This window comes from Triticum dicoccoides, chromosome 7A (assembly GCF_002162155.2).
Source record: "Triticum dicoccoides isolate Atlit2015 ecotype Zavitan chromosome 7A, WEW_v2.0, whole genome shotgun sequence".
In the NCBI taxonomy this organism is placed as follows: domain Eukaryota; kingdom Viridiplantae; phylum Streptophyta; class Magnoliopsida; order Poales; family Poaceae; genus Triticum; species Triticum dicoccoides.
Window position 1 is genome coordinate 450,204,020 of NC_041392.1, and position 16,651 is coordinate 450,220,670.

Here is a 16,651-nt window from a genome sequence, read left to right on the forward strand (position 1 = left end):
TACCTGCAGCGATGTTTTCGTTGTTGTTCAGAGGAGAAAAATTAATATCTGGGCTAAACATCGAAAAACTCTGTACTGCTCACACCTCAAAAACACAAATACTACTCGAGCTGCTTGGTCCCAGCTGTCGGCCGCTTCTTGTGCAATTCTCTCGTTTATTGACTACTCCCTCCTTTTCGGTTTATAAGGCTCAATTCAAAAATCTCACCAACCAAGTTAGATGATGAGTGGCGGAATATTTTTTGTAGTTTGCAAAAGCACCCAATTAATGCTTTTTTTCCTCAAAAAATTATGTTTACGAATGCATTAATTGCAATGCATGCATGCATAAAGTGCATGCATTGGTCAGTTTTCTCTCAATACTTGCATGCAATGGTTTAATGCACCTTGAAGTCTGAACATGTGATGGGGAACAACCAAATTGAGCCTTATAAAATGGAAAAACTAAAATTTTGAGATAAGCCCTATAAACCGGAAAGGAGGGAGTACTACATAGGTTCACAATGGTGTGGGACCGTGATGTCAGGAAACCCGGTGCAGGCGATTGCTCCGCCTCCAAACGACACAAGTGTTGTCCGTCCGTCCATCTGCCACCCACATTAATGATACGCGGTTGCCGAGGCGGCTACTCCGGTGCCACACGTCCCTCCCTCCACCCGCCCACCATTGCTATATAAACTGTTGCGCCGGCCATAGACGCAGTCATCCGCATCCGTTCCCTTTCTCCTGTCCACACCACTACTGCCCACCATGGCTTCCTCACACTCCAGCGCTCTTCGAGACGGGTGGACGACGGACCACAAGGAGATGGCAGCCATTGCTGCCGACCGGCTGGCCGGTAGGCAACCGGAGGATGACGACGTCCCAATGGAGAACATGGTAGTCGACGATCCGGCGCCAACCCCCTCCTCCGCGCCATCCTCACCGGTGCATTGCACCATGACCATCGGCGAGGCCCGTGCCCAATATATGGACAGGGTGAGGCAGATGAGTGAGGAGCAGTTCCGGGAGGCGCAGGCCAACGCCGCCTACAACCACCATCTCCTCGAGGAGCACGTGCAGGCGGAGGAGCAGATCGCCGCGGAGTGGGCGGAGCAGGAGGCACTGCTCGACTCGTACCGCTCCGCCCGCAAGGGCCGCTTCAAGTGCTGGCGGTACCAAGGACGAGGCGGGCAAGGCGCTGATTGACGAGACCGAGGACGAGGCTGGGGACAATGTCGGCTCCGACAAGTCCCCGCTCCGCTGGCGTCAACGAGGCCCTGCTCCACCGAGGCCCCGCGGCACCAACAACGAGGCAGAGGACACCGACGGCTCTGCCGAGGCCCCGCCCTACCAACAACGAGGCAGAGGACACCGCCGGCTCCGCCGAGGCCCCGCCCCGCCAACAACGAGGCAAAGGACATCACCGGCTCCGCCGAGGCCCCGCCCCGCTGCCAACGAGGCCGCGCCACACAGAAAACGAGGAAGAGTAGAACACGGTAGTTCGCCGCCGCTCGGGTCCAAGTAAGGCCACCACTGCTACCCTCCGGTTAAAGCCAAGCTAGGCGGATTGACCATTGATGGCCGGTTAGCTTCTTGGCGGCGACGTGGAGTCGGAGAGCTGCGCTGGAGAAGAACGCTGCTTCTACTTAACTGCTGGTGCAGTTGGTTGACTGACACGTGGGCCCAACGAGCCACATGTTAGTTACGCAACTGCACCTGCAGTTAAGTCATTGAAGCTTCTGTTCGGCTTAGCGGGACACAGGTGGGTAGCTTCGGTTAATTAATTATACCTCCAGCACACCCCTTTTTAGTTGAAGAATGTATGAAATGTAATGAAATCCGGCATTTTTATATGAAATCCGACCGTGTATGAATGAATTTATTTCGATTAGTTCGATTCCTATATCACTGGCATTGGATGAACATGCAAAACAGTACGTACTAGCATTATTCCCAGGGTGATCACCTCGTTTGCAGCAGTTTCACATGTACTCCCGCCGGTCCTTTCTAGTCTGCATACAAGTTTTGTCTGCAGTCAAAGTATCTCTACTTTGACCAATCTTATACAAAAAAGTATGCACTTTCACAATGTGCGAAGTAAAAAGGAACAGAAGGAGTACAAAGAGTTTGAGCAGCTTTTTAGCGTTTTTGTACATTGCAATCAAACACACAGGCCTGGCAATTCATAGAGAACATTCAAAACAATCGATCATTATGCATCTCAGTGACTCACATGTCAGAGGCAATATTTACTTCACAACTAAAGAATAAAGAAAAAATTGATCGACTCTGCTGATAGCAAAGGGCGTCCCATTCGAAAATATCAAATGCATGTCTTGCTAAAATCAATGAGCAAAATTTGACAAGGTTGTCCCATTCCAAAATATCAAATGCCTACGATTGTGGAATGGGCAGGGTTTGCCATCACTTCGGACATTGACATGGCACCTTGTGCTAAATAAACCAGTTGTTCTTTTTGTGTAGTTCCACCAAAATCAACCAAATTCACGCGTAGCTTGTTTGATTTCGCCCTTATATGTTGCAACGCCTTGAACTTATCGGCACCTCCTTTCTTGTGGTGGAAATGAATGATTCGATGTATTCATGAACATTTTGTGCAGTTCCCATTGAAATCAAGCTGAGCACCCCTGTTTGCACAAATACAAAAAAGTGATTAGTATAAAGCAAATTGTACTATGAATTAACAGTTTCAACAGGCACATACATGGTCCATGTAGAGCAAACTTTTAGAAAAATGGAACTCACCAGAAAGAATCCTAGAATAACATTGTACTCGCGCATCACAGCAAAAAGATGGAGATTTGTCAGTCCTCCTAAGATGAAGTTAGTTTGGTCTTGTGGGGAGTAATGTAACCATCCTTCAACTGCTCCTTCTGATGAGAAGATAGACAAGGCTTCTTCATCCTGGCATAATCGGAACTAGTCACTTCACGTACTCCATATTCTTCTTCAGAGGAAGATGATCCTGTTGTGCAAAGACAAGAGGACTACTAAATGCTAGCATCCCTGTTTGCTCGATAAAAGGAAAGGTAATATTTAAAACAACACAGATGAAGCACTTGTCAAGGACAATACCACTTTTTCATGACAGTATCTAAACAGTAGCACAACACCAATAGAGATGACAAAGCTCAATCATATGGATGAAATCGGTGGGCGAGTACCAACCTTTGTCAGGAGGCTTATTGTGTAGAGCATATAGATGAAGCACTTCTCCGGAACCATCTGTTGCTATCTACGGTGGTGGACATGCTTACTATATACTCCTCGATTAGTTTAATGTTTCCAACATCTTCTTGTGCAGTTCCACTAAAATATATGGTATCTTCAAAGAAGATCCCTGTTTGCACAAGTTGAGATAATTACATATTACATTAAGAGTGGCATCAAATCAGTGGCAAAACAATTGCTCGTTCCAGCCATAGCAATAAATTAAGATGCAAAACTATATCATTACTTGTGTCATCACAGTTCCAGTGCTTCATTACAGCACCGGGAGTTGATTTTTGTTTTTCTTCTGCTTGTTCTTTCCCTTCATCACTTGGTTCAATAACAGACAAGCTTCGCCTTCAATGTAAGATTTGGCATGTCAATTAGGGAGCACAAGTATAGTACTAAACTTAATTTTCTGATGAAAGTGGCAAAATACAGGCCAGCAGTTGTGAAATATCCTTATCTTACCTCAATGGGATATTACAGTGCACATACAGATTGGAAGTCTTGTCTCCATTTGTGTAGTTCACTAAAATTAAGCAACATTATCATACAAGTAGCACAACATATGAAAGCACACTTCAGAATCATGTGAAAGAAGGCTAGTACTGACCTCTCATGATGCGGAATTCAAACAACTCACAAGAAGAAGATCTGAACCAAATTCGCCTTAATGGATAGGAAGTAAGGTCTCCTCTTGTGCAATTCCATTAAGATCAAGCAATCAAGCAACATTGTCGGTGTGACATTTTGGTTGAACTGCACAAAACACTCTTAAAACAAAAGTGTTTTGTGCAGTGCAACAAAAGGTCACAATGGCAACGAGGTGAAGTAGATAACCCTGTTTACACAGAGGTGCAAAGGAAACAATTAGTGGTCAATAACGGTGGATGACACAGAAGCCAACAAAAAGAAGCATCTACCTTATCTTAATGGGAAAGAAAGCAAGACAGTAGCATTTCTCAAACGGTGGCATTGATTAATATTAACATAGAAATTATATTAACAATAAAATTTATTAAACATGTAATTTGCTTTTAACTGTGGCATTGCATCAATTTTCTAGCGGCATTATTAGAGGGTGTTTGTTTACAGGGACATTTTGGTGTAGGGACTAAAAAACTCCGTGTCAGTCCCATCTAAACCAAACAGGAGGGACTTTTAGGGACTAAAAGTGGGCATTTGGGACTAAAGAAAGAAGACCCCGAGGGAGTCTTTTTGGGACTTTTTCCAACAGTTGCCCCTGCCACGCATCGCACCTTGTCTCTATTAGTTCATTACTAGGGGTAACATGGTCTTTTAGCATGTCATTTAATAACCTCTAGTCCATGTTTAGTCTCTAGAACCAAGCAGGTAGGGACTAGGGAGTATTTAACCAAACAGGGCCTTAGATTAACAACAGCTAATGAGTTGCACAGGACAGTGGACGCACCAGCACCATGTGCATCTACCGATGTACTATGGTCATGCACAGTCTGTTGCAACAAAGAACAAACAACCAAGGAGCATATTTGTGTTGGTCCCAGTTTTGTTATCTTTAGACACCTTTCCCTATGTGAGCGCATCAAATCTAGTCCTGCTCAAACTCTACAGCCTTGTCCCTTCCTTTCCTTTTTGAACTAGTACTTTCGCCCCTTCCTTTCCTCTTTGAACCACGTCCTAGATTTATGCGATACAACTTTCCCCACTACTTTCCCCCATTCCTTTCCTCTTTGAACCACGTCCTAGATTCATGCTATACAACTTTCCCCCTTCATTTCCTCTTTGAACCATGTCCTAGATTCATGCTATATACAACTTTTCCCACTACTTTCCCCCACTCCTTTCCTCTTTGAACCACGTCCTAGATTCATGGTATACATGCAGTTAGAGCAATGCATGTGGAGTAAGTAATTTATACCTTAAGGTTCTTGGGGCGTGGTTCGGTGGGCGACGGGACGACGACAAAGAAGAAGGGGTCGGAGGCCCTCCCGCGCCGCCACTGGGTGGAAAGTGAAGAGCTGCGCCGGTAGTCCCTCGCCAACGGCGACAACGTTAAGCCTCCTTCCCTTCCCGGCGGATGGATCCTGCCGGCTCTTTGAGCAGCAGTGAGGGGAGAGAGAGGCCAACGAAGTCTTGTTTAGATCTGGAGAGGGCGAGAGAGTGTGAAGAGAGCAACTACTCCCTCCGTTCCAAATTACTCGTCGAAGAAATGGATGTATCTAGAACTAAAATACATCTAAGATACATTCATACCCGCGACAAGTAAGTCGGAATGGAGGGACAGGGCGAGAGAGTGTGAAGAGAGCAACTATAAGCGTTGAGGCTCCAACGTGTATATATATACTGGAGAGAGAGTGTGAAGCGTGCAAACCCTAGAAAACATTTTGACCAGTCAAAGAATCCTCCTGGCACAAATTATGCTCAAGTGTAGTTATCGAACCCGAGACCTCAAGTTAGAAGGTGCAATCGGACCAAGGTGCGTGCGTGTGCGCGCGCGTGTGTGTGTGTGTTTAACAGCATGTGTGTGTTAGAGAGAGCGATAGATCGGCCTACTCCTACAGAGAGATGTTGTGTAGTGTACGATTTTAGCCATGAGAGTCGGTGCATCCTCTCGTTTCCGGGCGTGTCTGGTAGGGACATGCGGACAGCTGCCACGCCCGCTCCTGACCAGCCTGGCCCACCCAAAGCCCCTCCATCGCCCGCGCGCGCTTCTTGCCTGAAACAGTCAGTGCCGCTCCAAAGAATCGGTGCCGCATTCATGCCTGGGCAGAGCGGACGCGACCTCTCACTAGCGCAAGAGTGATGGTTACTGCTGGGTCAATGTGATTTGACGGCTCATTGGTCTTTATTACTGAGGTGGTAGGACTGCTGGATGTCCCACACTTTCGGCGAAAGGAGGTACTACTACTAGATTACAATTTTCTCCATTCTTACAGCGGAGGCGTGCAATAGCAGTGAAAACACGTAGGCTCAGTGATTACATGGCCCACCTCACACTATCACCGTGCGACACCTAACTCTTTATGTAGTACTCCCTCCGTTCCTAAATATTACTAGATGAGTCCCCGCGCGTTGCCGCGGAACAGCGGTATATCTCTCTGCGCAAAATTATCGATTTCATAGAACTAAAAAAATTCTATAACTGCATGACAAATGTGGTAGCCAAACTAAATAAACTCCCATCATCATTTAGATCATCCCACGTAAGGAAAAAAGATCAGCCAACTCCTACTGCATAATGGGATTATATTTTTCTTTTTGACATGTTAATGGACTTAAAAGCTCACTTACATGCATGCTACTGGTGCATGCTTGCATGCAGACATGTTGATGTGATTTAAAACCCACTCACATGCATGTGCCACGGTATTTCTGCATGCTTGCATGTGGCTTAGTGTGGAGCCTCTCAACGTATAGATCAGACGGCTATTATGGACTGATTTACTTCATCTAACGGCTACATCAAATTTTTATGATGTGGCTCAAGGAGAGGATAGAGAATTCCTAGTAGTGGGGGCTAGCAATTACTAGTAGATAAGTCTTTGTAGAGATTCCACTACATACGGAACAAAATGAATGAATCTACACTTAAAATGCATCTATATACATCTGCATGTGGTTCATGGTGAAATCTCTACAAAGACTTATATTTTGGAACGGGGGAGACGGCGTACTAAGCAAGCTTCTCCTCGTTCTGCGAGTTGACGGGACACATCAAAAGTACTCCGGTGTATAGAGCCTTGCCTCTAAGGTAGGCCCCACATGGTTTGCCTCTTTTTTAACATAACATGTCAAGTCGCGATTTTCTTGTTCACCCGTGGTAGACGATCCTCCCTCCACCAAGTGGACAACTAGTACACGTGCCAAATTACCACGTGGGCTGCCTTTTCGTACAGAAATGAGCTCCACAGTGTACCCGCGCGGGTGTGGTTGGGAAAGAGACGAGAGTACGTGCGCCGTGCATGCACCTCTTCTCTTCGTGCATGTCCCCCACCTACGTGGGTGTGTGTGAAAGATACAAATCATGTTCGTGAGTGTTTTTTGTTTTGGGGTGGGGGTGGGGTGGGGGGTTGATTTCGTGAATTATTTGTGGGAATATGTGTTGATGACATCTCAAACAAAATTTTGCATGCAATGTGTGTGAAATGGAGGCCTATCCAAATCATACATAGAGGGTCGGGCAATCCATGAGAAGAGAGGGATGGGTCATAACTATCGATAGAGTCGAAGAGAGGATCAAGTGGGTGGATGCGAGATCGATGAAGAGAGCCATCGAAATTGTGTGTGTGTGCAAGTCAAAGATATAGGGCAACTGGCCTACCGGAACGTTAGAGGGCACATGTCAAGTTTGTGTGTGGCAGGGAGACATGACTAGAGCGCTCGATGTATCAGTGTGGGGGGGTGGGGGAGGGGTAGTGAAAGCACAAGTGCTCCCTGGGTGATTTTGATAATTAATGACAACATATCTCTTGTTGGACTAATACTTTTACCTAGTATGTTTCACACAAGTTCAACAAATTAAGTGGCATGGACTAAAGGATGTGGAACCCCTTCAAGATGCTAAGGACAAAGGATTAGCTCAAGCTTCAAGATCAAGACTCTACATTTTCTATTTTAGTAATCCAAGATCACATTGAGTCTATAGGAAAAGCCAATACTATCAAGAGGGGATGTGGTGTTGCTTGATGAGGTTCTTGCTTCATAGTGCTTAGTGATATGCTCCAAAACCCTCAACTACCTTCTCACATCCACATATGACCTAAACCAAAAGTCAAACTCGGCCCCACCGATTCTTTCTATCCAGCGCCACCGAGTTCAGATGTCATAGCCACTGCCACAAACCCTAGGCAAATCGGTTTCACCGATAGGGATCTCAGTCTCACCGAGATGGGATTGTAATCTCTCTGTGTATGTCCATTACCAAAATCGGTCCCATCAAGATTGAGCAATTGGTACTGCCGAGATTACAATGCAAACTTTCTGGTTAGCTTATTACCAAAATCGGTCCCACCAAGTTTGTGTAATCGGTCTGACCAAGTTTGCCTGACCAACTCTCTGGTTAGCTTACTACCAAAATCGGTCCCACCAAGTTTGTGTAATCGGTCTCACCGAGATTATGTTATGCCCTAACCCTAACCATATCGGTCCTACCGAGTTGCATCTTAGACCCACCGAAAATCTTAACGGTCACTAGGTTTGCTAAATCGGTCCGATCGAGTTTCTCAATTTGGTCTCACCGAGACTGGTAAATTGTGTGTAACGGTTAGATTTTGTGTGGAGGCTATATATACCCCTCCACCCACTCTTAATTCGTGAAGAGAGCCATCAGACCATACCTACACTTCCAATACACATTTTCTGAGAGAGAACCACCTACTCATGTGTTGAGGCCAAGATATTCCATTCCCACCATATGAATCTTGATCTCTAGCCTTCCCCAAGTTGCTTTCCACTAAAATCTTCTTTCCACCAAATCCATATCCTGTGAGAGAGAGTTGAGTGTTGGGGAGATATCATTTGAAGCACAAGAGCAAGGAGTTCATCATCAACACACCATTTGTTACTTCTTGGAGAGTGGTGTCTCCTAGATTGGCTAGGTGTCACTTGGGAGCCTCCGACAAGATTGTGGAGTTGAACCAAGGAGTTTGTAAGGGCAAGGAGATCGCCTACTTCATGAAGATCTACTGCTAGTGAGGCAAGTCCTTCGTGGGCGATGGCCATGATGGGATAGACAAGGTTGCTTCTTCGTGGACCCTTCGTGGGTGGAGCCCTCCGTGGACTCACACAACCGTTACCCTTCGTGGTTTGAAGTCTCCATCAACGTGGATGTACGATAGCACCACCTATCGGAACCACGACAAAAACATTCGTGTCTCCAATTGCGTTTGAATTCTCCAAACCCTTCCCTTTACATTCTTGCAAGTTGCATGCTTTACTTTCCACTGCTCATATACTCTTTGCATGCTTGCTTGAAATGTATTGTGTTTGTTAAACTTGTGCCAAAACTCCACTTCAACTTAAAGAAATTAAAAACTGCAACTTTTGCTACTTAGTGTCTAATCACCCCCCCTCTAGACACCTCTTCTTGATCCTTTCAATTGGTATCAGAGCTTTGGTCTCCATTGCCTTAGTTTAAACACCATTGGAGGAAGATGGATGAGTCTACTTTGGGGAGTCTTAGACATAGAGTGCCTATTCTTGATGGAGAATATTTTCATGATTGGAAAAATGAAATGCTTGAGATTTTCAATGAATATCATTTGAGCAAGTATATTGCTAGCCCTTGTGCACCTCATGTTGATCCCATGCATCGTACCCTTGATGAGTCAATTGACATGATTCGCAATCTTAGAACTGTTAATCTTATCACTAGAGGCTGCCTAGAAACTTGATTGGATGTTTGCCTACTCTTAAGTGTGCCTACACCATATGGAAATTTCTTGAGGAACTCTTTCCAAATTATTCCTTGAAAGATCTAGATGAAATCCTCCATAAGTCTATTGCCTTGATTAAGATGAGTTCCAATGATCCCAAATTTGGTGACTGCTTATTTGAGCTTATTAATCTTACGAGTGTCAAAGGAGATGTTGGAATCATTAGCAATATCATTTCCAGAGCTATTGGAATTCATAAAGATAACTATAGAAATGATCATTTGTCTAATGAATTACCCTCTCTAGGAATTGATCAATCACAAAATGATGTTGAAAATGGATACTATGATGAGGATGATGATAGTGACTATGATCTCGATGATGCGATGAGACACTTTGGTCTTATGGCAAATCTTCGCGGCTACATGGATAGAGGAAAGGAATGGGTCCTTGATAGTGGATGTACTGATCATATGACCGGAGATAAAGACATGTTCCGTGAGCTTGCTAGAAACGATGGCCCTCGAAAGTATGTCACTTTTGGTGATAATTCAAAGGGTAAGGTGGTTGGCTTTGATAAGGTGGCCATCTCACATGATAGCTCCATACAAAATGTCATGCTCATTGAATCTCTTGGCTACAACTTACTTTCAGTATCTAGACTTGCTGATTTTGGTTTCAATGTCCTATTTACTGAAGTAGACTGCCAAGTGTTTCATAGAGATAATCATAAAATGGTCTTTACCAGTATACATAGAGGAGATCTTTACATTGTTGATTTCACTAAAAAGGCTCAACCTAGAACTTGCTTAATTGCTAAATCTTCTAAAGGCTGGTTGTGGCATAGAAGGCTAGGCCATGTGGGCATGCGAAACCTTGACAAACTCATTAAAGGAAACCATATCCTTGGTGCTAACGATGTCATATTTGACAAGGATAGGCTTTGTAGTGCTTATCAAGCAGGGAAACAAGTTGGAGGAAGTCATCGCGCAAAGAACATTATTACGACAAGAAGACCACTCGAGCTACTTCACATGGATCTCTTTGGTCCAAATGCCTACAAGAGTCTCGGTGGTAACTCATTTGGTCTAGTCATAGTTGATGATTTTTCAAGATTTACGTGGGTATTCTTTTTTGATGACAAATCGCAGGTCCAAAAGATCTTCAAAAACTTTGCTAGGAAGGCCCAAAATCAATTTGACATGAAGATCAAGAAGGTTCGGAGCGAGAACGGAACGGAGTTCAAGAACGCAAATGTGGACACCTTTCTTGACGAAGAAGGGATTACACATGAGTTCTCGGCTATGTACACACCTCAACAAAATGGAGTCGTTGAGAGGAAGAACCGGACTCTTATCGAGATGGCAAGAACGATGCTTGATGAGTACAAGACGCCAAAACACTTTTGGGCGGAAGCGGTTGAGACGGCTTGTCATGCAACAAATCACTTGTATCTTCACAAGCTACTCGGCAAGACAGCATACGAGCTCCTCACCGGTAACAAACCCCAAGTTGGATACTTTCGAGTATTAGGCTCAAAGTGCTACATTCTTGATAAGCATCGTCGTTCTAAATTTGCTCCTAAGTCTCATGAAGGTTTCCTACTTGGTTATGGCTCAAACTCTCACACATACCGTGTCTACAACAATTTCACCCGAAAGGTTGAAGAAACGGTAGATGTAAAGTTTGATGAATCTAACGGCTCACAAGTAGAGAAATTGCCAATTGATGTAGGAGACAAAGATCCCTCGGAAGCAATCCAAGACTTGTCTATTGGTAAGATTCGTCCAACGGAGATAAAGGAGAGTACCTCGTCTGTCCAAGTGGAAGCTTCTACCTCACGACAAGGTGAACCAAGAGTTGATACGGAAGCATCCACGAGTGGGACACACCAAGATGAAGAAAACGAGGAAGTGCACCAAGACGGACGTCAACAACCTCCTTCTCCACCACGACAAGAGAACGACAACACTAACAATGAAGAAGGCCAAGAAGAAGAACAAGATGAAGAAGATGTTCAACTAAGACCCAAGCAAAAGCTTTCACGAGTTCGAGCAAGAATTGCTAAAGATCATCCCGTGGAGGAAATCTACAATGATATCCAAACCGGGAGAATCACTCACTCTAAAACTCGTTTGGCTAACTTTTGTGAACATTAATCATTCATCTCTAGCATTGAACCTATGAAGGTTGAAGAAAGCATTGGAGGATCCGGACTGGATAAATGCTATGCATGAAGAGCTACCACTACAAAAAAATACACTTTCGTGATGATACGTGTTTGTCACAGTAGGTCACTTTTTTGTCATGCATGTACATCCATGACAAATTTATGATAGAACCAAGATAGTCATACCTGTGCTGTCGTAGAAGTGTTCCATGACATTACCAAAATTATCATCACGGAAGTGTCCACTTCCATGACGATAAATCGCGCGTCACAGAAGTGCTTTCGTCAAGGGTGACCGACACGTGGCATCCACCATAACGGAACACCGTTAAGCTATCGTGTCAGGTTTTGGATCCGATAACCCGTTAACAGCTCTGACCAATGGGAAATTTCCACGTGTAAAATTCTTATTGGCCGGACGAAACACGTGTCAGTTCGTCAGTTGGTCAGATAGGCGCCTATGATATGTCGACACGTGGCACTGCCCAACAGAGGCCCATTCCAGTGAAAAGGTCAGCCCGTTTGACTTGGTCAAAAGCTGGCGGGCCGGCCCATGGAAAGCCTGTTAACGGCCTGTTCGCATATAGCCCATTTACAGCCCGCTAACCCAAGGCCCGTTACGCCCTATCCGAATTAGGCCTAGTAGCGTCATCTGGGCCATCCAATATGATTCCAGCCCGTTTTCACTTCTGGCCATGTATGGCCCATGACGTCTTTCGGCCCATATGAGGCCCTATGTAACTCTTGGCCTATTAACGGCCCGTGGTGAAACTGGCCCGTAATGAATAGTGTATCACTTCACACCCATTAAACGGCCCGTGGTGAAACTGGCCCGTAATGAATAGTGCATCACTTTATACCCATTAACGGCCTGTTATTTCGTTGGGCCGTTTCCAGCCCATGTTATCTTTCGGCCTTCTCAGAGCCATTTATTCTTGGGCTCATTTCCAGCATTCGTTTACTTACGGTCCGTTACTGTCATTTTCTGCTTGTGGGCCAAATTCAACCCGTGGTTACAGTCGGCCCGTTTGTGGTCCGTTAATACGTTGGGCCGTTTTCATAGCGTCATCAAATACGGCCTATTAATGATGGCCCGTTACGGTCGGCCCATGAACGGACGATTCCAACTCTAGACCATTTACAACCATAATGTGGCCTGTTATTGGCCCATGTTTGGCCAATCGATCATACAGCCCGTATAAGTCCCATTGATGATACGGCCCGTAGAAGGCCCATTGTTTCTACGGCCCATAGAAGGCCTACTGTTTCTACGGCCCGTAAAAGGCCCAGTGTCACTACAGTAAATATTAGCCCATGGTTATTGTGGCCTAGTTTTAAAAAATAGGTTATTGCAGCCACTAGTTAACCGCGGAAAAAGAACTGCAATGACTACAAGCAAACAAATAAACAAGACAACAAGGAAATAAATAAGCAAGCAACTAATGCTAGGCTATCACGGCTATTACACATATTACATCCAATGGGTATCAAAGTTCGCCACCAGTGCAAATATAGGGAACAAAGCAGCATATCATATACACTGGCCATCAAAATTGGCCACCAGTGAAAATAAACGCGGCAGCAAAACAAGAGCATAACTAAAACAACTTCAGAAGAGCTCAAGAAACGTTATCCTGGGTATCCACCATGCTGGCAATAAGCTTAGCAAGCTAATTAGCTTTGTCCTATTTGGCGCTAAAATCCTACAACGCTTGCTGTTACACCAGAAAGTATGCATCTGAATGCTCCAGGGACTTCCGCAGTCCTTCCGCTTCTTGTCGCAGCACAGCTCATCGATGTCTTTCAGCTTGTAGTTGAGACTCAACAAACCGAACTGATTCAGACAGTGAGTTTGAATAGCTTGTGCAAGCGGTAGTGGCCAGTAACTCCAACACTAAACCAAGACAGGATGTGTTACTGTCCTGAACCTTAGCTGCATTACTTCCTTTACCGTTGCTTAATAAGGCACTCTTCCCCAATATTCTATCAGCATTCTAAAAGAAGAAACAAGCAGACACATAACAAGTTTAGCATGTACTAGTATATGAAACTCATTTCGGTGAACCAGTTCATTAGTAAGGTGGACAGGATTAAACTACCAAGTCTTGTATTGCCAAGTACTAGTACATAATAAAAGCATCAAACAAACATATATCTATGTCCTATGGTAGCAATGGAATCTTAAATTAGAACAGTTGTTCTTCAAGTTTAGGCACTTGTTCTACATGAACAGAGTAAAGTAAGACGCAAGAATATAATACTTAAAAATAGAAAATGAGCTCATAGACCTTACCACATTCTTGGTTCGGGACCAGTACAGAACAAGGCGTTCCCAGTCATCGTCCAGTATATGTGTCTCAGGAGAACGTAAGGGAATTTGATGAGTTTCTTTGCCGGTGAAGTACGTTTTCTTCAGGTAATTCCGATACTGCCACCAAGCATTCTTGAAGATAGCAGAGGTATTAGCATAGGTTACCTCATCTTGAGTTTCCAAATCGGTCCTTCTCTATAGAGGAAAACGGGAAAATTTGCTGTATTATAACCATCATGGAGGTAGGATGTATGGGACAAAGCAAAGTAATTGCCATGAATAACATTACTTACACATAACTCCTGGACAAACACCTGCAACTGGCATTTTCCTTCATCTTCAGTATAATATTTCCAAGAAGGGAAGATACGCACATACGATTTAACAACATCAAATGCGATAGATGCTAAACTACGACTAGTTGGTTGTGCTTCCTCCACAGGAATAGGCGTACTAACTGGTGGAGTTGGGGTTTGCCGTGATAGTGCTGGCCCTTTGGGCACTAGAGTTGCCTTACTAACTGCTCTTGTTTGGGAGCTCTGTGGTGGAGATGGTGCTGTGTCAACAGGAACTGGGTTACTATCGGCTGGGGTTGGGGTTAGATTGGGTGAAGCTGATTCTCTGTCCATCGTAGTAGGGGTACAATCTGCGAAAGTTTGGGTTATGTGTGGTAGGGCTGGTTCTTGTGCATGTACAACTGGGGTGCTATCTCCACCAAGAGGTAGCACTGTTTTATTTGAAGACCGTGTTTTTAGTCTGCTAGATACTGGCATCACCTGCTCCAATTCAAATGGATGATAAACAGGAAACATAGTTGAATGTACAGACATTGTATGAGAGACAGATGCAATAGATAGTGTGGAAAAAAGAGGGCATGAAATAGTTGACATGTATATTGTTTAACTAAAACGGATAGCATGACATAATTTCACATATATGATGTCTATCTAAACTGGATAGCATAGCATAACATAATTCAAAGATATGATGAATAACTAAACAGGATCGCCTGACATAATTCACCTACATGTTATCTAAGTAATCAGGATCGCATCATTTAATTCACATATATGATTTATATGCTAAACAGAGGGCATTCGATATGATGTCTGAACTAAGAACATGGTGTTGAATATTGTGTATATGATGTCTAAACTATGCAATGCAAGACACCGTATGCATGATATGAGCAGTATAACCATGCCAAGTTAGAGCATACACCTCAGTGGGGGAATAGGACTGGTCATTTGTCTCTGAATCCATCTCTGAGGAGCTATCAGGACCCAACAAGAGATCTGCTTCGACAGGTAGCACTGTCTGCTCTGAAGGCCTTGTTTTCACTCCATATTTTTCCATCTCCCACCCAAATGGCTGATTCACAGGAAGAGTAGTTTAATGTACAAACATTGTCGACAAATGGAAATGTAATGAAGAAAAGGGTGGGCAAGATATCATTCAAATATATGATTCCTGGTTAAACAGGATGGCATTGCACATTTCACATATATTATGGCTGGCTAAAAGACATGAGACTGCATAATTCCCATATATGATATAGAAACTAAATAGGTAGCATTACAGAACATGTCTAAACTAAGAAGATGACATATATGATGTCAAAAGTAGGCACTGCAAGGCAACATATGCATGATATGACTAACATCATCATGCCAAGGTAGATCAAACACCTTGGGGGGTAAATAGGAGTGGTCAGCGGCATCCGAATCCGCCTCGAAACAGATATCTTCCTCTGGATTACAATCTGGAGAGGGGTGGGGAGGGTTTGCCATTGAACCCACCATGGAGCGATGTCTGCATGACATTGTATTGCCGCGCAAAACTCTTCTATTTTTCTCTACATGTTCAGCATGACTGTGTACAATATCTGACATGCATACGAAAAAAATATGGTGAGATTATGTAAGGAGAGCATGCAGAAATTTAGAGTGATGGTAACAACCAGTGGATTGATGTTTTTCCGTTGAACCAAAATAGCCCTAATGGATCGACGTGAATGTATAGTAATAAGTGATGCAACAAGTGTACAACCTCTTTGCCGTAGCCGTGTCGACCTCAGCATCATTAGGTTGGTCGCTGAAGCAGTTGAGGCAGAGGTGGCTGTCGGAGGTGTGGAGGAAGATCTGAGGAATCTGTAGACGGCGTCTAGGGCACTACTCTGTTGTGATGGATCGTTATGTCGTTGGAGCAGCTCCGGTGAGCCGTAAGACATCAAGGCTGAAGCAGCACAAGACATACATCGTCAATCTCAAGTGGAATTCTAATAGCATTTCCAATAGATGATGTAAAATGGATGTAAAATTAACATCACCAAAAACCACCTGACTACAACACATGAGGTAAAAACTGTTGACTCTGAACTTAACTGTCGAAACTGAAATTTACTGTGGAAACTGAATGCTACTGTCGAAAGTGAACGCAATGGTAGCAGAGAGGCACTTGACATGTAGTTTAGGGAGGGCCTCCAGTTCATCTTCAACCTGCACCCCCCTGAGCCGCTAGCCACCATCGGCCGAACCGCCGGCCCCAGCGCCGCCTCGTGCCACGAAACAACTCGCCACCGTCGCCCCGGCCAGCCCT